The sequence below is a fragment of the Coptis chinensis genome, chromosome 6 (genome assembly GCF_015680905.1).
Source record: "Coptis chinensis isolate HL-2020 chromosome 6, ASM1568090v1, whole genome shotgun sequence".
Lineage (NCBI taxonomy): Eukaryota > Viridiplantae > Streptophyta > Magnoliopsida > Ranunculales > Ranunculaceae > Coptis > Coptis chinensis.
Window position 1 is genome coordinate 41569833 of NC_141461.1, and position 19226 is coordinate 41589058.

The window sequence follows — 19226 nt, forward strand, 5'->3', positions numbered from 1 at the left end:
ACTTCATTACTCCATTTAGTGCAATTCGCATTGAGAGTAGAAGCTTTGATAATCAACCACGTAAAGAATAGTTTTAGTTTACTTTACGCTTTGGATTAAGTAGTTCATTTCAGTAGGTAAACTATTCATTTTATGTTTATCAACCGTTCAAAGCCCACAACTCAAAGCCCAAACTCGAAATTACATTACCCGCAAAAAGGAACCTCGGAGCGGTTCTTTGCACTAACAACGAATACTAATTTCATTCAACGCCCGGTGATGTTAACTGATCGAACACGTAATCGCTTGATTTTAGTGAGCAACAAGGGATCACGGCGAAACGGACACATGTAATGGTGGCTGATAGCAACAACAGTTTTGCGCTCGATTTGCAAGCTTTTGTGGACATGTACCTTCGTTCCTTAGCTTCCTCCCCAGTTGGCGGATAATCCAATGATACATAGAGCATGACAAAGCTTTGGCTTGTGCCATTTGATCTTCAAATTGCAAGACCATGACTCACCAATGTTTAGTAGTGGAACAGAAATCAACCCAAAAGAATGCTGAATGCTCCCCGATATTATCGGAACCCTTTTGAGATTCATACTCACCATCGGGCCCCAAAATGTTAAGAAGTTATGCGTTGTGACTGCCATTTGAGAATGGCTCGCTTTCCCTTGGACTAGCCACCCACCTCCTCCTCGGCATTGACTAGGTTTATCTTCAATTCACCAAAATGAATGCTATGACCTTTTCGAGGTCCGCGAATAATGAACTAAGAAGCTCTCTCCAACTAATGCGGGACCAAGTAGCACCTAAAGCTAGATCAACTTGTGAATCCTGTTCCTCAACCCTAATAACCTTCGACCAGAGAATGCAACACCGGGATCCTTGGTTGGCAAGGTATCAACACGCTCCTCAAACTTCCAAAGAGGTAACTTCGTCCATTGAGCGGGGCTTTCATTTCGGCAAATAATTGTGAAACAAGGTCCCACCTTTGAGATCACAGATATGCGATCAAGCTTTCCACTTTGTTCCGCAATCATAGCGGTGTTTCAAAGTTGCAGCGTAATAAAGTAAGAACGGATGAAAATACATAGGGGACCAGATGCATACCAGATTTTATGTCGTTATATCAAAGCGTAGCCACTTATTCGTGGAGCAGTTTTAAAAATGGAGCATTCTCTATCCATAAAATCTTGTTGATCACAAGATGTTGCATCTACCGTTGGTTCTTTGAAAGCAATCGCTGATCGGGAAGTTACATTCAGCTGATTAAATTGGATTTCCAATTGATCAATCTCAACTGGTTGGGGCTTGTGACAATAGCGATATTGTCGCCAAAGTAGATGTACCGGGCTTGACCACCGCTCGTGAAAAGGCGGCCGGGCAAGCAAGAAGTACCACTCTAAGTGGGGCGATAGGATCAATCTCAAGACAGAGGGTTTATCAACTTCAACTTTAAGACTGCCAATGTCTTCATTTGATGACAATGTGACTTCTCCTCTTAGAATATTAAAAACCTCATCGTGTATGATTTGTCTTTGAGACGGACTAAGCGGGACCAATGGACCATATTTTCCTTCGAAGGTTGGGATCCAAAACTAGATGATATTGGCAATGCAGCCATATGAAGAGAGTACTTTCGGACAAAATCTTTCACTAAACTTAGTCTTCTCGAGCACTCCCTTTAGGTACCCCAAGACCTCCCAAAGCAACGCAACCCCTTCTTGGTAAGAAAGACTTGCAACACCATCAAACAACCGCTTTGCATTGACAAAGTCGCCAATAGCGAAGTATTCCATGGCCATCATGTTTCCACGAAAGATGCCATTGTTGAAATTTGTTATGCGTCTCAAATGTCTAATTTCGAGTTTGGGCTTTGAGTTGTGGGCTTTGAACGAGTGTCAATGGCTAATTTCATAACTTCCACGAAAAAAGGGTATTTAGGACAATTCATGATCCTTGACCAAATCAACCCGGTAAACCTGTTGGTTGACTCCCATTGACTGTCAAGTTGGGGGGGAAATCCTAATTGCAACTAGTGGTGGGGGGGTATGTCAATATAACCCTATTAGAAATCCAGGTGGGGAAATTGATTTCCCTGACAAAATTAGCTGCCTTTAGTTTTTCAACTTCAGCTTTTACCGCCTTGAATTTGTCAGCACCTATCCTTCTCGATTTTTGCTTGACTACTACTATATCATATCATTGTGGACATTGAGCTGGTGGCATGCCACGTGGGGGTCAATTCCTGGAATTTCTTCAAATGACCAAGCAAACACATCTCTGTGCTCTTGGAGGAACTGTATCAGAGCTTAGCGCTCTTCAAAACTCAATAAGGTGCCGATGAAAGTGGTCTTTGGCGAGCTACCACCTACAATTTCCACTTCCTCTAACGGCTCTAGTGAGGGGGGATCCTCCTTCTCTCATGGGACTAGGTCCAGGAGAGGTGGATCCAACTGTAATTGCTATTTGGCAAGTCGCCCCACCTCTATTGGTTTAAAAAGGAGTGGGGACTGCTTCGTTGCCAGCGCATAGCATGCTTTGGCAGCCACCTAATCCCCTCTTATCGTCTCAATTGTCCCGTTATGCGAGAACTTTAAACATTGGTGATAAGTGCTAGGAACAGCTCGGATTCTGTGCAGCCAGGTCCTGCCTAAGATCATATGATAGGGTATGTTAGCTTTTACTACAACAAAGTTTATGATGAGAGTTACCGGACCAGTAGCTACGGGTAGTTGGATCTCTCTAACTGTCAGAGTTTTGTCCCCACTGAATCCATATTGGTTGGAGTTGGTGGCAACCATTTCAGAGTCAAGAATTTGTAGCTTTTTGAATGCGGCGTAGTATAACACATTTGCTGAGCTACCTGGATCAACCAATATGCGATGCAAATCATAATCTTCAAAAGGTAGTGTCAAAACAAACGCATACTCATGGGGGGTCTGGATGCTACAACAGTTAGCCTCAGTGAGGAGGATGAGCAGATCTTTGTGGGGTGCTGCGTTAACCTGAGCTCCTGTAGTCAGCTCGATGTTCATGATCCTCATCTGCTTAGCGATGCGCATTTGATATCGTTCAGTGATCTGTCCATTCCACTTACTTGTTTTCTGGAAATCATATTTATCTGGAGTCGGCCAATGAGCGGTCCAGTACCTGGGGGATCCTGAACTGACGTGATGATCTCCTCAGGCTGTACTACATTTGCCTGTTCGTGTGCCACAAACTACTTCTGATACCTCCTTTCAATCAGATTTGGTAGTTCATTTTTCAGGGTCCTACAGGCTCTAGTACTGTGACCTTTACTTTTATGGAACTTGCAGTAGGTCCTTTGGTCTCTGGTACCCAGGAAGCCTAGCTTTAGCGGAGCTGGCCATTTGAGGTAACTCTAATTTTTTATTGAGTCTAGAACCTCATCTGGCATTTTATTCAGAGGGGCAAAGTTTCTGTCCATCTAGGGAAGAGTTTCTTCAGTTCCTTCCACACATGGCTTCTTCTGTGGTTTTCCATCTACACTACTGGCTACATTTTGGAATTGCCCTTGGGGCATTCATCCCTTTGGCAATTATGATTACGGTCTCTCTTTGATTTTTAAGGGGAAGAATTTACATTCCCTTCCCGAGGAAGCCCAGGAACTGTCCGACTAATCTTCTTCGCTTCCTAACGTCTGTTCAGGACATCTTCTTCCCACCCCGCATGAGTTTTAACCCTGTCAAGGAGTTCTTCTAAATCGCGGGGTGGTTTCCTAGAAAGAGATCCGAATAAGGCGTTGTTTTCATCCAACCCTTGTTTGAAAGCTATTAAAGCAGTCTATTCCTCACAAGACTCTATTTGGATTGAAATTTCCATGAACTATTGCATGTAGGATCTTAAGTCCTCTCCCTCCTTTTTCATGAAAGCTATTAAAGCAGTCTATGAAGGTCCTAAAAAATTCTGAGGACCTGATCTGATGCTCAGGTAATCTATGATACCACTGGAGTGTTGATCCAGATGGGGAGGCTTTGAACTCCTGACACATGACATGGTCATATCTCTCATATTGTCCCATAGTGGCATGATACCTGAATACGTGATCGATCGGATCTGACTTGCCATTAAAGACACTGAACTTCGGTTGTCTGTACCCACGAGGTTATGGCTTCCTCATCACTTGTGATGCAAAAGGAGATCTGCTTGCTCCCATTATAGCGGATTGAACAAGGGAGTCTTGTATTTTTCTCCCCTTGCCTATCATCCGATGCATCTGATGGATCAGGTCATTCTTCTCAGTTTCCCATGTACTTTCTTTGGTAGAAAGTTTCCTATTTTGAGATCTTTTTTCGGTGTCAAGGGTCGACATCACGATCTTGGTCAGTGGACTTCGGCTCTGAGGCTGTTCTTGAGTCCTCATTTGAGTTGCTTTATTCTAACTCAGATAGCTCACGCCAAACTGGGTCCCCACGCCTTCGGTTCCTAGTACGACCAATTTCGGGAGGGCCATCATCATCGCGATCGATGGCTGGCTCCTTCCTTGTGTCGAACTGATATAAGTGCCTTAGCAGCTGTAATTCTTGCTCAAGGTTGCTCCTTTGCTGTTCCAGAGCCTGCACCGCCTGACTCACCTGAATAGACTCTGGGTTTGTGAGGACAACATTCTTGCCGTTTTGATGTTCCTCCTGAGCGATATTCCTGGGACCTGCTTGGGAACAACTGGTTCATCGATGCTGGTCATAGGTCCTTGGGGGGATCATTCGCATCTCGTGCACTTCTTCTCTGATGGCGACGCAACGCGTGGTAGCACCACCCTTTGTTTTCTTTTCTCCTACCATCACAATAGTAAGAGTTTTTAGAATAAATCAATCATTTGAAATGAATATTTACCTGCTTTCATCCCCATAGGCGGCTCTAAAAGATGTAGGGGAAATTCCAAGTATCCCCTGACCTTCCTCTGTGCCTTGTGATATGGAATCCTTTGCTGAATAAAGAAGGGATGAGATTATGGTAAGTTCATGGTTGAACTGTCTGACGGCTGCCTACATATATCTTTTGTTCTATTGGAGAATCAAACCCTATTTTACGTAGTTCCTAAAAGCAAATCCCTATGGTTTTTATAGGAAGGGTGACGAGAGTCCTAGGGTTAGGGCTATCTTCACTGCTTGTGAGTTCCCTTCCATCTTTGGACTCTGCCTTCCTATTAGGATTCCTCTTCTTATGGAAGTCTGAATCTAGACCATATCTTGTGAGAGGTAAGTTTCTTTGTTGATCATAATATCCCATCGTGTATGGGAAGATTATATCTAAAAGGTAACTCCTAATATATGTCATCACGATTCCTTCCTTATCATCAAAGATCACCATCTTTAGTTTCCTTCTATTCAGGAATTGTCTATATCAGTTTCTAATGACTGGGGTAACTGTTATGTTTGAAGGCGTTCAGTCATGTGCCTGGCACATGTCCACTAAACACTCGTGCTAAGCACGAGATCACTTATTCACATAACTGATCTGATGGTCCTCATCTCATTCTAGACATCTATAGTCTTAGGTTATTTCCCACACACGTGTCATCTATTCACTGACGGGAAATCCCCCTACAAATGGGTCTTTCTTTTCTTTTCTTTTTTTTTTTGAAGCAAATAACTATTTGATTTTTGTACAAAGTCTTCTCTTTTCTTTTTCTGATAACCATCCAGTTCTCAACTCATCAGCTGGGTAAGCTTTTTATTGTGTGTTGTGATAGGTTAGGAATTATTAGTGAAAAATAAAAAGGCTTTTAGAAAAGGTGAAGGCTCAAGGTGGGTAACTAGAGGAAAACTATATTTTTGGGTTTTTAACGTTTATATGGCTATATCGATCCAGAAATGGCCTAAATTCTCTCATAGGATATGGCGTCGTGATCGAGGAAGTGGACGTGTGGTCTTTCTATCCTGACATCCTTTTGTCATCACTCAATAATCATTCAGATGAGGCTTTTGGCTAGATTCTCACAGGATATGAAACTTAATTGTTCTAATCTTAGCTTCGAAAACTCACTGCTATATACACACAAATGCTGATGCATGCCATTCATGAAAAAATGCAAAAACTATTGTACGTATATTTGTTAAAGTACGAAGAATAATTCCTTACTCTATTGCAAAAATGAGACTTCTAACATTTTTATTCATCATAGAAAAAGGAAACAGGACTTTTTAATACTAAACGGAAAAAATATTTTTGATCTTTTTCGAAAAAAAATTTAGAAATGAATAAATATACTATGCTATATACTATATAACACCCCGTGTTTTTTTATACGTATTTTTCTATTTAATTAATTAATTTAATTGTTTATTTTAAAAAATTCGTCGGATTGGACTCGGGATACGTGGGCCTGGTTTTGGGCCGAAGTTCGTGTTGGGCTTGGGTTTGGACCCAAGTATATAAACACTTTTCTAGAAAATAGGGTTCAGAAGATAATATAATATATTAAAAATGGAGGCAGAGAGAAACTGTTTTGCTGGAGCATTGGAGCGCGTCGAATCGGGCTAGGAGGATTCGTCGAGCTGTTCATACAGGTGAGTAGCTATTTTGCTATATCACCGGATTTACAGTTTTCAAATATCGGTATATACTGTCTAATATTTTTATATATACTGCTCATTATTTTGTTTTGATTCGACGTCGTGTCGAGTTGTTAAAACTCGTGTGAAACTCAGAGTTGATTTAGAACTGTCGAAACTCTGTTGAGACTGTTTTTTTGTCCTGCTCATACTGTGACTAGTATTCGTCCTGCTCATACTGTTAAAAATTGGTTAAACTGTTGAGGCTTGTTGTGGATTGGTTGTTGATATATGATGGACGTCGAGATGGAAATTTGAGCGTGCTGTTGGAGCTTGAGAAGCCGTTAATGGCGGCGGCTAAAGCTCAATGAATAATATCGGCCAGTAGATTGGTTGAACTGTTATACAGTTTCGGATGGGGGTTAAAGTGATGGGGTGGTTTTGTATTGTGGTGTGATGTCGGGGCTGGACGGAGGTGCTGTGGGAACTTGGAGGAGACGTCAATGGCGTCGGCAGTTGAGGGCTTGGAGGTTCGGGTTGGGTGTTGATTACACCCCAAAGGTTGGTTGAAGAGGGGGTGTGTTTGAGTGGGTGAGGGCGGTCGAATAGGGGCTGTGAAAGCTTGGAGAAGCCATTAATGGCGGCGGGATTGATTCCTAGATCTAGTTTTGGTGAGGGTTGGATTGTAGGATTTGGGGTTTTTGTTTTAACAAATGTTGTTTGGTTTTGGATTTGGTATAAAACCGATTTGATGGAAGAGGAGAATGGTGGCCGGCGGTTTTTGGTGGCTGCTGGAGCTGAGGAAGATGACAGTGAGAGGGATCCAGTGCTCCCAGTCCCACCTAGTCTAACTCTAATTCGCTTGGGCTTGGGCCTGACCAATTTGGATTAGTTCTTTTGGGCCGGTTTAGATTCAGTTGTTGGGCCGAACCAAGTTAAGTTAATTGGGCCAAAAACTGATTTGTTTGTTTGGGCCGGTTTTGATATTAGTTTTGGGCCGAACCCATTTATGTTTTGGACCAGTTTAGATTAGTTCTTTGGGCCGAAATTTCAATGGTGGTTGGACCGAAATTTCAGTGGTAGTTGGGCCGAAATTTCAGTTAAATTTTCGGACCACATTAGTTATGTTGGGCCAGTTCTCTTTGTTTTATTTTTGGGCCGAACCCATTTGTATTTTTGGACCGAACTCAATTGTGTTTTGGGCCTGTTCAGTATAAGTTTTTGGGCCCGTTTCTAATATTGCTTGGGACCAGTCCATTGGACTTAAAATAGATCTCTTTGGGTCTTTCACTGTTTAGACTTTCGGGTTCTAAGGTTTGGGCTTGGCCAGTTGGGTCCGAACCAGGACCGTGGTCATGAGCCCATGAGCCATGCACCTTTGCCCTTAGCCATGAACCATGGCTGTGACCATGAACCTGTCGAACATGGAAAGGATACTTTGACTTTGACCATGGACGGTTGACTTTCACCTTTGACTTTGACCATCGACCGTTGACTTTGACCTTTGACCATGGACGGTTGACTTTCACCTTTGACTTTGACTTGGACAGCTTGACTTTGTCAGTTTGACTTTGACTAGGACAGTTTGACTTTGACCATGACATGTTGAGTTTGACCTTGACCATGACATGTTCAGTTTGACCTTGACCATGAGGTGTTGACCTTTGACCGTTGACTGTTGACTTTGACTGTTGACCGTTGACTGTGAATGTTGACTTTTCCAGTTTTTCATATGTTTGTTTATATGGATATATATATAGTAATAAAATACTGTTGGATATTGTATAACTTGGTTGGTAAATTATCTAATTTAGAATTTTGACGTGAGTAGTGTGTAAAGCATATTGGGCTTTGATTGTGGACTGTGGATTGTTTAATTGTACTACGTTTTATGTGTATATTATATGGACACATATAGTAATAAAATGCTGTGGAAGCTTGTATAACTTTGGTTGTCATTTATCTAAGAAAGATTTGACCTTGATGATTGGGTATTTTTGTTAAACAAGAGAAAGTAAGTTATGTGCGTCAGCTTTGCAACACAAAAAGCTTCGATGCGTTTGGATACCTGTGGAAAGAGTTGTTCCATTCGAAAGATATCCCGTCAGAAATCCAATTTGCTGAAATTAGGATTTTGACCGTTTTCAACCTAAATTTTCTTTTAGATGGGCTAAGGTTGGGACTTCGAGTTCTACATGAAAAAGTATATCTAAATACCTTAGTTTCTAAATAATTAAGTTACATGTCATTTGGATGAATGTAGGAAAAACCTTAGCATTGATTATGTGGCTGATAAGAACTACGAAGGCTTGATTCCAATCTTGAAAGATTTGGATCGTAGAAGCGACTTTGAGCAAAAAAGTGCACCACTACACTATATCTATAATATATATATTAGTTTGTGTGATAACTATGTGATTATGTTAGAAATTACTGTTGTTTTGAGACTACATAAATATATATGTGGGAGATAGAAGTTGTATATGAATATAGACTTTAGTATATGTGGATATGTTTTAGACATTAGTGTGTGTGGACTTGAATTTGGGCTAATGAACTATTTGTTTACGATATTGTATATATGAGTATGGTTATATAAATTGTATTTGTTTGATTATAAGTCTGTTTACATTTAATGATATTTAAGTGCTTGATTTGCCTTGACGCGCGAAAGTGACTCTTTGCATGTGTGGTCTATTTTGACATGAGTAATGCTAGTATAATTATAAGTGATAATAATGTTTTAATGTGTAAGCCACATCTTTAGAACTCTCCACCTCGAGGATTTGGTAATGAAAAGAAATGTTTATGACTTGTGATGTCATGTGATAGATGGGTATTCATTGAATGTGCCATGAATGACCCAATTCATTTGAATGTGCCATGAATGACCCAATCGTTTGGAGGAAGAGGAACTAAGGTATTTGCCTTGCGGGTTGGTCGTATTCCTTGAATGTACGGGAATGTAGGTTTGGGTATTCCTTGAATGTGGCGGGAATGACTCAGGGCATTTATTGAATGTGCCATGAATGGCCCGTTAGTGTTATGATGGGTATTCCTTGAATGTGGCGGGAATGACCCAAGGTATTCATTGAATGTTCCATGAATGACCTGATATTTTGTTATGCCCAAAAGAGGCTTTGTGATTATGTGTATGGAAAGCCCAGAGATGGGCTGTGACTCACAAGTTCTGAGTTTACAAGATGAAAGTATGTTTCTGGAGGCGATATCCCGCTTGGGGCGTATGTCTTTGTAGTGGTACTCGGTGTGAGTGAGGCGCACGGATATGTGTGATTTGGCAAATGTGTGTAGTGCAAATCGTGGAGTAGGAACTAAAGCTTGGGCTGTGTCTTTGAATAAAGGAGTCAACAAGATAATTAATAAGCAAAATAAAAATATTGATTTTACGTGTGATGGAGTTATTGCATATGATGTCTATGATTTCTTATGAGAAATGTTTACGTGGTTTGTATGAGTTGATACTCACAAGGGATGAATGTACTCCTTGGTTGTGACTTTTCCTCGTTATCATAAGTAGACGAGTGATACTAAAGTAAAAATATATGAATTGTGTGATGTTATGGATATGAAGTGTGGCGGTGAATAATACTAATAAATGATTGTGAGTTCTATGTGACTGTGAATTGACTATAACTTGATAGGTTATTACGAAACTATTAATGACTTGTGATAGTCTGAGATCTATGATTATGCACGCAGAAAACTTTATGGCGTAATGATGTCATATGAATGACTACCCTTGATATAGGTATTATGATAAGTGGTATTCCCGAATATCTTGGGACCAAACAGTCATATCAATTAGACTTAAATGTCTTAAAGGAGGTTTGGTTATGAATGGAATTTTGATAGGCCGAGATAAATCATTTTATTGTGATGTCTAACTCTGTTTTCTGGGAGGGTAGGATCTACTAATCTTTTCTGCGGGGGCGTAAATATCCTACCCTAAGGCGGCGTGTTGGCTTAAAGGTAAGGTATACCAAACTCATTTTTAATTAGGTTATCATATGTGCAGTTAATAAATGGAATGTAAGTGGTATTGTATTGTGAGTTATTTTGGAAAGTGGAAATGGCGAGAATCTTGTTATATGAGATTCTTAGAATTTGTATGTTGGGGTGAAATCTTACTTAGGAAGAAACTACCGCGCCGCTTTTGGAAAAGCGGAACTATATTGTCTTCAAGTTGAAATTGTTTGAAATGTTATATTTATTCATTTAAATGATTATTATATATTTTGTTGTTAGTCTACTCATACCAAAGAAATTCAATTTCTTTGACCCATGTTTGCTTTGTTTTGCAACGTGGGTGTGTTCTTAGGAACATAGATGGTGGAGTCTGATGGATAAGGAGACGTGATTTGGAGTTGCTCTTGGAGTCTTCTGGTTTAAGATTTTCTGAAGAGTTGGTTAGTTTCTTTATAGTTTAATAATGTGATTTAAGGTTTTTTTCCTTTTCGTTTCTTTTGATTTCAGTTTTTTTGTATATATCATGTTTGATAACAGGGTTTTGGGTTTTGTTTCACCCTGGGTTTCCAGATAATTAAATATAATTGTTTTAAATATTGTCTGGAAATTTGGGGTGTGACATACTATATAGAAAATGCCTAGTTTTTGCAAAATATTACTATACCAACTCTATGATAGAACTATGCTTATCCTCAAAGTATGAAGAGATAAGGAAAGAGATTACCATAGAAACATGAGCAAAAACGGTGATAGACTTGTATTATGTTTTTCATGATGAAAATATGCCACCCCAAAATAAGTTTGGGGCGTGGGTTGTTTGATATAGAATGAGAAATATATTATTTATTATACTAGGGATATTTATTCTACTATAAAATATTTTTGGGTTTTTGTATTTTTGAAAACATATATTGTAGGGGAGTTTCCAAGTATCCTCTGATATTCCTCTGTGCCTTGTGATCTAGAAGCTTTTACTAAGTAGAGAATGGATGAGATGATTGTGAGTTCAGGGTTGAACCGCCTAGCGGCTGCCTACATATCTCCCTGTTTATTTAGGATAATCAAACTCTATTTTGTGTAGTTCCTAAGAGTGAATTCCTATGGTTTATATAGGAAGAGCTTTGAGAGTCCTATGGTTAGGGATGTCCTCACCGCTTGTGAGTTCCCTACCATCTTTAGACTCTACCTTCCTATTAGGAATCCTCTCCTTATGGAAGTCTGAATCTAGACCATATCTTATTAGAGGTAGGTTTCCTTGTTGATCATAATGTCCCATCGTACATGGGAAGATTATATCTAAAAGGTAACTCTTAAAGATATGCCATCACGATTCCTTCCTTATCATCAAAGATCGCCCTCTTCACTTTCCTTCTATTCAGGAACTGTCTATATCAGATCCTAACAACTTGGAGAACTGTTATGCTTTACAGGTGGTCAACCACATGCCTACTAAACACTTGTGCTAAACACGAGATCACTTATTTGTAGAATTGATCTGATGGTCCTCGTCTCATTCTGAACATCTATAGTCCTTGGCTATTTCCCATACACGTGTCATCTATCTAATGATGGGAAATCCCCTTACAAATGCCCCCTCTCGTGCCATCTAGCACATGGGTGCTTGAAGTGACATTGCTTTTGGCGTGAGAATTTTTTAGCTAAACAGTTGCTGGAACTGCTTACGTACTCAACTAATTAAGGCTCTGAAAAGACGGCTCGAACAGACACGCTGTTTCTTGAAAAAGGTAATGATGCAAGTTCTATCCCGAAAAGGAGGAATGATTGGGCTAATCGTAACCGTCTATCTTATATGTATATAAAGGATCTGGTGTGAGTACTGTTATTATCTCTTCCGCTACTTTTTTCTTGTATACTAAACCCTTTGATCTCCCATTTAGGGTTTAGCCAAAACTTGAAACTTTTTCACTTTTCTGATCATGAATCCCAACTAGTCACTTGTAAACTTTGGAGATCTGATCTCTCCTCCCTGGAACTAATCCAAGAGAAATTCCACATCCCTGATGACATCGGTCTGGAGTGGGGGAGGTTGTCTGATGAATTGGCCTACAAGGAAGTGGTGCTCATCACCATTAGTCAACTCAGGGCCAGACTTACTCCTCCCCTCTACCCACTATTAAGGGAGTGCCTGATTCACTTCAATCTTGCTCTTAGTCAAGCAGCACCTTTGTTCTATAGAACTGTTATGTAACCATGTTTGCCAAGAGGCATGGATTCGTTCTGAATCGTTGGGTGTTTGGGTACTTTTACGAGGTTCGGCGTATTCGAGACCAATCTTACTACTATCTCATGACCAGAGACAAGAATTCTCCTTGTGTTGGGTGATGCGTGGGACGTTCATCCTTCTGATGCTAAGGGTTAGCCTGTGGGAATTCCTGTTCCCAGAAAATACACTCATGCTCCAACCATTAAGTCTCTTTTCTTACAAATTTTGCAATCACTATAAGAGTCTTTCGACTAAGTTTCTTTGCTATTTTTCCTTAAATGACTCTTCCCCCTGGAATCAACTAACTGCAACTGATGCTGCTATGGTGGACTTCATCAAGAAGATCCCCAAGGAATAAACGATGCCTTAGGTGATAGTTCCTGATCCCACTCGGCATTTTGAATATTTCAACATGTCTGCTGAAGATTTGCTCCAACTTGCTCCCGGCTTTTCCTCTTTTGGGATAAACACTGTGAATTATGGGCTCACAACACTTCCTCCTCATGTAGACCAGGATATTGGACTTCTTCCTCCTCCAGTTCAGGATGAATCCTCTTTGAGTACTAGAAGAAGAGGAAACCGCAAGGAGAAGAACTTTGTGGCTGCCTTCGGTGATGCTGTGACATTGGGCTCAGTTCAGGAGCCTGCAGTCTGTGATGATTGTGTAATCACTGGAGGGAGGGCCCCTCAATTTCCTCATGAACTACTGGTGGCAAGCAATTTTAAAAAGGAAGTACGTGCGTCTAATCATTCTAGATTGAAGAGAGCTGACCCTGCTTCATCTGCTTCTGATATTGCCCCATCTGGTAAGAAAATGAAATTTCGTCCTCACTGTGAATGAAGAAACACTTTTCAAGGTTCCTGATAGTATTCCCCACTCTGGTAAGTCTTCTAAGAAAGTAGTTGTATCCCTACCAGTTCCAGATCCTTTTATAGGTTCTGAACAAGCTGATGACCATATACTTCTTATTGTTGACCCTTCCCTCCCTGATAATCGTAAGGGGAAAGGCATCGCTGAGATAACTGCTGTAACTATTGCTCTCCCTCCTCCTCGATTTAGTGATAGGTGGAGGGTAAGTGATGGCATTCCCTTCTTGCCACGATCCCCAGATTCCCCTGAAAGGGAGATGATCGGGGAGATGAGGGAATGGGGCCGAACCAATGAGCTTCCCGTTACCAACAAACACTCTGTTAATGATGTTGATATCTATCTTAGAGTCCTAGAAGCTGCGCGGCTCCCTGTTGATAAAGCTAAAACCAACATGGTTGGGAGTCTGGACCTATCCTTTCACCGATCTGTTGTTCACCTTGCCAAGGTAAGACTTTCTTCTCTATTCAATGTTTGGTTTCTCTCATTGTGTTACTTAAATATTCTATATTCTTTTCCAGTTAGTAAATAACTTTTTGGCCATGAAAGAACCCATCTTTGCCGCCTCTGATGATACATGCACTGATTTCATGGCTACCGGTGAGCTGATCTAGGTGAAAGAGGCTGCTGAGAAGAGAACTGGGAAGCTACAGATCCAGGTTGACTAGCTCTTCGCGAAAGAGAAGAAATCTGATACTGGCTTCAAGAATATGAGAGACACTATCTCCAACCTCCAGAGCTTTCTGGAAAAAGCCCAAAAAGGAGCTGCTGGTGTTGCCTCTTCGAAAGTGAAGTTCTTGGAACTGCACTCCCACTTCACCACCCTGCAAGCAAAGCATGACCAAGTCGAAGGGGGACTTCACCATATGAACACCGAGATGAGAACCCTTGCCCAAGCCATTGCTCATGCAAATGATATCATGTCAGGCTATGAAAGGGCTCTAAAAGAGAAACATCTTCGCTCTGATAAGAAGGTTGGTGACCTCTTGGTTGAGACCTCTGAGTTCTATTCCCAATTGGTGAAGGAGGTGAATAAAAGGTCAACTGAAAATGCCATTCGTTTTACTCTGAGAGTGCTTGATGTTTCTGAAGGGTCCTTCAATGCAGCCAAACAAGTTAAATTTGAGGAGGCTATTGAAGGCTACTGGGTATGTTTCTCAGTTGGATGATCAGGGGCGAGTGACCAATCCTTTCATCTTATTTCCTGATTTGAGCAACAATATCTCAGCTGATAAGAGCCCAAAACTGTAGTTTTAACCCCTTAATAATCATACTTTTAGACCAATTATGTGAGTAATAATTAAGAGTTAATACTGATTACGTGTTTTTATGTATTCCAGGCTTCAAAGTCAATTATGTGCAGGAATGTGCCACTTTGATGAGATAAAGGAGCAATGGTTGGTTACTAAGGAGTTCGGTGATTAAAGGCCAAGATTCAAGAAGACGAAGCCTTTGTAAAGCCTGGTCAAAAGATGAAAAGTCAAAGTCCACGCAGGCAGAAATAGTGCACAAAGACAGCAGAACTTCCGAAGACCATATCTTTGGACTCAGACCTTGGAATTGGGCCTACCTTATGTCAAAACGACCGGCTCGGAAAGAGCTTTCCAATGGACCAAGCCTTGACCCAATCAGAGGAGCAGAAGTGGAAGAAAAGTCTGCTGAAGCCAACTGCAGCTGAAGAGGCCTTTTTGGACTGAAAGAATTGGGTTTTGGGCCTGATTCTCTGGCCCAAAACATGGCTCCAAGCCCATGCACGATTTTTGGATCTGGATGTATAAAAACAAAAGCTTAGCTCTTTGTTAATGGTAGCTAGTTAGACCTAAATTAATATATAGAATTCTAGATCTAGTTTTATTAATTAATTAAGTTTTAGTTCCATTTCAATTCCTGTTTTAGATTAAATCTTTGAATCATTGTTCTTGATTGATTAGATAAATAAAATAGTTAGTTTGTCAATTCCGAATTTGGTCATTTCCATTCTAGATCTAATTTCAATTCTTGTTCTTATTTCATTCCAGCCATTAAATTAGATTCATTATTGTTTAATTAAGTAAATCTCAATTTCTTACATTATGTTTAGTTTAGATTCAATGGGAAATGTTAGTTTGATGAATAAAGGCTAAAACCTCCATTAGAGGGGTTGATGAAGCCTTGATGAAAACTTAGTGGTTAGTATAGAATTGGTTGTAGAATCTATTCCACTCTAGAAGGTCGTGTTTCGCCATGAGAATGGGTGGACGACCTCACATGCTAGTTAGTATCCGGTAGGAATGCCATGAACACTAGGGATTAGAACTTCGAAATTCTCGCCCGTAGAACGTGAGAATGGAGATACAATATTCTACGCTAGGTCGTTAAGTTGGATTCGAGGTGGATTCAATTCCCCTCTAATTTATTTATCTAGATTCAAACAATCATGTTTCCGTAGGTTTCGTAGATTAACTTTAGTTTATATTTTATCTTGTTATTTATTATATCTCGTTATTTAAATTAACGCGTCTTGTTAGCATAACATTTCGTAAAGCTCTCATTAGACTTAAGACTGATTTCTTAGACTTAGAAAACAATCCATGCTAGGGAACTAGGAGTGGAACGAACTTCCTACTCCACTTAGTGCAATTCGCATCGAGAGTAGAAGCTTTGATAATTGAGACTCGTAAGATCAGTTTTAGTTTACTTACGGATTGAATTCATCGTTCATTTCGTAGGTAAACTATACATTTTACATTTATCAAATGGCGCCGCTGCCATCTTAGTTGCACTTTAGCATTGTTTTCATAGTAGATGTAGTCATTTTTAAGTCCCATTAAACCCACCCACCCTTGTTTGTTTCATACTGTGGTTGCCCATTTCAGCTTTGACAAATTCCGCGAGAAAATACACGGAGTGCGCCCGCGCCAAGGAGAGCGACCAGCTAAGTTCTTGGAATTTCGTCTACCAATCGAAGCTGCGCCCAAACCAAGCGACCACCGCTCGAAACACCGTATTTCGAATTTACAGCTCAACGCGACCAGCGCTAAAAACACCTTGTAATTTGAAAATTACTTTCGGGCGACCGGCGCGCTACCGCTTTAAATTTTTCGGTTTCGGCGGTTTTGATTCAAACTTTGATCTTTCATATTTTTCAGTGTTCTAACCTGCTCTATACACTGAACAAGCGTAAACAAGATGCTATTCATAAGCGAAGCAAGGACGCAATCAGGTATTCCTTTCTTCCACACCTCACATTTCCTGTTAGAGGTTTATACTAGTATATCAGAATTGTTTGGAGTGTTGTATGTTTAGTTAAGCTCGACTTAGTCTTGCATGAGATTAAGGTCTGGTCGAACAAAAACACCTAACGTAAATACACAACAACAGCAACAAACAAGTCTATCTAGTATACCACACACTACACCTCTAGCTACTATTTCACACACACCACCTGATATAATGGGGGAAGAAAGAGAGACTCCTCTCTCCGACTTTTACAAAGCCTTGAGCGATAGCCCTAAATCTTGCATCGTTCTAGCGGACCGATTAAGGGGATTTTGAATCCCCAAACATATTTAATTTGTTACCCGTTTTCATGGGTTAGACCATGAAAAACCTTATCGGCTACGCGTAGGATTGAACAAGTCCTTACAACATTCAATCATCCTACGGTAGGTGCGGAACAAATTAAAGCGAGGGTATTCCCTTTCACATTAGCCGATAAAGGCGTCTTGGTTAACGCCCAAAGCCTAATTACGTGGACTTCGTGGGCTAAACTTGTTCACCAATTTTATGGAACATTTTTACCCACCCCCTAAAGACGGATGAGATGCTTTCCAAGATTCATTTTTTCCGACGAGAATCCTCATGAATCATTTTAAGGCATGGAATCGTTTCACCGATCTCCTTATAGAGTGTCCACATCATAACTTAGCTAAAGACACGTTAGTTCGTGCCTTTTTCAAAGGTCTTCTACACTACCATAAAGAAGTCCTTGACATAATGAATGGGGGTAGTTTCCTAAGTAAAGGAGCCTCGGAGGCTTACAAATTTTTAGAAGACCAAACTAAACGGAATAATAATTGGGGGGGTAGTGATGATATCCCCCGCTCAGCTAGTTCTTCTTCAACAGTCAAGGCCGCCGGTATGTTTGAGAAGAAAACCGATCCAGAACTTAAAAATTTAATCGAATCTCTAACTAAAAAAGTAGAGGCTATTTCTGCTCAACAAAAGCCTATCCCCGTCATGAATGTAAACTCCAACCCATGTAATTTCTGTTTGAGTCGAGGCACCACGGCGATTATTGTCCTCTAGCTTATGAACAACAACCACCACGAACAAGATAATGTTTACTCTATTAATAACTATCCTATTCCTAACCCCCTTGGAGACAACATCATCCCAACTTGGAGAAATAATCAACAAGTAACACCTCCGAGGTACATAATCAAAACGTTAGGCAAGCAAACAATTATAACCAAGCTCCACCTAGGCAAGGACAAGGACAAGGACAAGGTCAAGGGAATTATAATAATTATAACAACCAAAGCGCCAACCCGACAACAAGGTCAAGCACAAGGTCGAATAATTATAATAATTATAATACCAATAGAGGTATCGTTAAGGTTAACAATAATAACTATCACAACCCACCCATAAATAATCAACGAGAGATAGTTCGGTCGCACCACCCGTGACTACTACACCTACACAACCGGATCGTATCGGCCTTTTTATACAAGTTACCCAACAACTTTTCCGGACAATGACTCAATCAAACCAACAGATTTTACAATCCATAAATCGGGGCATACAATAGTTAGCCCAAGCCGAAAGCCAAAAAAAGGCGTGTTTCGGGATGGCGGTACCAAACCCTAAAATAGCAAACCACGGCCTTTGAGGTAAACGGTAATTCTAGTATGCGGAAACTACAATCGTAGGTGACCTAAATGCCATCACCACTCTCGGATTACGGAAGAGTGGTTGATAACAAAGTAACTTCGCCTATAGTTACCCCATCGATTACCCCTCTACACGGATATCGAACTAGATACAATAGAAACCGAGGAGCCTACCACGGTAGAGGTACCGGTTAAATCACAACCAAAGAAACCGAAAAGCCAAGGTTACCGCGACAAGTAGAGCCATATCGCGAAATATAGAAGCGAAACCACCGTTCCCTCAAAATTAGCCATGCTAACCGGGGATACAAACTTTGAGGAAATTAGGAACGTTTTCAAGAATCTAACGATAAACCTTCATTTTCTCCGAAGCTATTAAAAAGCTACCTAACCACGCTAAGTTTCTTAAAGAGTTGTGCACTACTAGGCGTAAGACCAACATACCTAAAGGCGCTTTTTAACTGAGCGGTTCCCAACTTTATCCGAAAATAATGGAATTGTTAAGTACAAGGACCACGGTCGATCCATCTTGTAAAATGCACCTTAGGAGATTCCCACCGCGACGACCGCCTTTATTAGACACGGGGCGAGTGTTAACTTACTCGTATTACTTATATAAACAAATAGGTCTACAGAAATGCAACCTACAAAAATAGCGTTGCAATTAGTGGACCGAGTCAATTAAGTATCCTAAAGGTGTAGTGGAAAACGTGCTTGTTAAGGTTCGGGGATTTCTACTATCCTGCTGATTTTGTTATCCTCGATCTGAG

General features: G+C 40.6%; 1 pseudogene; it reads right to left on the reverse strand.

The window, feature by feature from the left end:
- Positions 1-245: 245 nt before the first annotated feature.
- Positions 246-1790, reverse strand: LOC147493009 (uncharacterized; annotated as a pseudogene).
- Between the last annotated feature and the right edge of the window lie 17436 nt (positions 1791-19226).